At 36.6% G+C, this 2,500-nt stretch overlaps 1 long non-coding RNA gene across 1 annotated transcript in view; it reads left to right on the top strand.

Moving 5' to 3' along the window:
• The window catches only part of LOC144959273 (uncharacterized), a 26,609-nt gene extending 24,329 nt beyond the window's left edge, over positions 1-2,280 (top strand). The window contains exon 3 of the long non-coding RNA XR_013642589.1: positions 2,108-2,280. This is a non-coding gene — a long non-coding RNA (uncharacterized LOC144959273). The remainder of the gene's footprint in view (positions 1-2,107) is intronic.
• The last annotated feature ends 220 nt before the right edge of the window (positions 2,281-2,500 follow it).

Genomic DNA, 2,500 nt, shown 5'->3' with positions numbered 1-2,500 from the left:
TCCCTATACATAATACGAGTATGTCATGAAATTTATGGTTTGTTTGTTGATTGCGTTTATCGCAGATTTTGTCCCTTAGTTGTGTCACACTGAACACTATTGTGAGGGCAATACAGATCCAAAAACACCAGTTTTTAGGGCTAGTTGGCTTCTACAAGTGAACAAAACTCACAAAAGTACACAATTCATAGAGACAACACGCCTCAACACTGCGATTCTAGTTTCCGTGTGGATGGATCTTTTTAATCATCACGTGGCCACCAATAGGGAACAAGAAGTGTGAGGTCAAAAAACTGGTTCCAATCTCATTGGAAGTGTAAAACCACTTTTCCGAAGGACTGGATACAAATCTTGTGTAATTATTGATCTTCTGGTTTCGGAGTGATTATCTTATTTTCTTGTCTAATTATTATGCTGGTCGTCAAGAAAGATAATCCATTCTCGCTCTTGTACCTCCCTTAATCCTAATAATCTGTCTCTACACCCAGTTACTTATTTTTTATCTGGATGTGACATCGCGGGTTTTGAAAATCGTCTCCTGATATTATAAAATTATAAATTTAGCTTTTATATAGAGCAATATCCATTAAACATGCTCAAAGCGCTTTACAAGGGGTCCCTGGCCAACAGCAACACTAAACATGTAGGACGGGACATGACGCCTGTGAGGCGATATTACAATTTTTTTTTCGGACAGAGACAACGCTGTTAACGGCCAGGTACTCACTTTACACCTGAGTACGGTGAGATAATGTGAGTAAAGAGCCTATTCCAAGGACTCATCTATGCGCCGAGTGAGGCTCGAACCAGGGCCTTCCTATCCGAAAGCGAGTGACTTACCACTCGACTACATAGCCTGGTATTATGTGACCCACTGTCCCAATACGGTATCACGTCAGAATAAACAATATTATGCTGAACTTTTGAATCCAAATGGTTAGAAGCAGTCTTGCTTTCTTTATATAAAAAAAAAACAAACAAAAAAACTGCGTTCATTCTTCACAGTAAAGGCCTTTTTATTTTAGATTAGTGGAGGGCAGTAAATTGGACCTAAATTCTGACACAATCCGACGTATTGTCTGGCTATATAGATAGATAGGTCATCTATTGTGGAACTTCTAATTGGAAATCAAAATGTCCAAGGTTCGATCCCAACTCGGAAAAAGAGATTGACTTTGATTACTAAGAAAAAATAAATAAATAAAATTCTGCTTGGTATTTATCAAATAAATAATAATGTGAAATTGAATGTAAGCTTCAATTTAATTACAAAAACAGATCAAATGAACGTTCCGAGTTTCCCCTTTATCAACAAAACAGGATGAATGAAACACCACAGATGAATCATCTTAACTACGCCACTACCACATCATCTCATTCATCTGTGGTGTTTCATTCATCCTGTTTTGTTGATAAAGTGGAAACCCGAAACGTTCATTTGATCTGTTTTTTGTAATTAAATTGCAGCTTTCATTCAATTTCACTTTGTTATTTAATTCTTCGAGCGTCGAGCAGCAACATTTACATGACTTGGTATTTATCCGGCACTGTATCATCTTTTCATTTTTTTTTTTTTTTGTCACATGCTATATTATTGACGTATCCGATGAAAAACGTCGTAAAAGGCATTAAGGAACATATCAATGACATCATAAATCAACTGTCACATTTTCCATTTTTATGGCGACGAGGAAATGCTCCTTTGCTGCTTGTATTTCCGATTTTACAACTTTCACAAGCGTGTTAAGATTGGTGCTCTAATGGATTGCATGCAGTGATAGGGACTTTGTCAAAATTAATGTTTAAGTTAATTTGTTATTTTATAATTTTCTATTTTATTTTACAGTGCTTATATTTTTTTTACCGTTTTAAAACCTAATGCGATATTGTGGTAGTGCTACGCTTCCAAGAGACAAATCTGTCCTTGTCTTGCTTTCTTCTTCTAAGTATTTGTTTGTCTTTGTTTGTTTGTTTGGTTGTTTCTTTCTTTCTCATCGAGGACTGTTCTTTGTTTCTTTATGTTTAATAGAACGACATAGATAGGCATCTTTAACTTTAAATCGTGACCACATATTGTTGATAAATTATTTATCTTTTATCATTTCAGATGCACACTTTTCGGGAATACATGCGCCAGCACTACGAGTTGTTTTGGGATAAGACATAGAGAGGAGACTTCTACCAACAATATCGTCAGCTGAAGGAAGAGAGGCAAGTCATCATCATCATCATAATATTATTGCTAGTGTTATCTTTATTATTATGATTTTCTCCAGAATTCGCCCATTTCTGTCGCCTTTTCTAGAAGAGCTCAAAGGATAGAAGAAGACTCTGCATCGGATTGTGAAATTGAATACATATTAAATTTGTTTGGATTAGGGTTCTTCCCCCCTCGTCGCAATTGGTGATCCTCTTGGACCGCCGAGTAGTTCTTTGCCTTGCAGAGGCAAACTGCACACAAGAAACGCTACACTTTCTTTGCTTCATTGACCTACGCCCT

Source organism: Berghia stephanieae, chromosome 13 (genome assembly GCF_034508935.2).
Source record: "Berghia stephanieae isolate SIO BIC M18660-M18661 chromosome 13, UCSD_Bste_1.3, whole genome shotgun sequence".
In the NCBI taxonomy this organism is placed as follows: Eukaryota; Metazoa; Mollusca; class Gastropoda; order Nudibranchia; family Aeolidiidae; genus Berghia; species Berghia stephanieae.
This window is presented reverse-complemented; position numbering and strand designations above follow the sequence as displayed.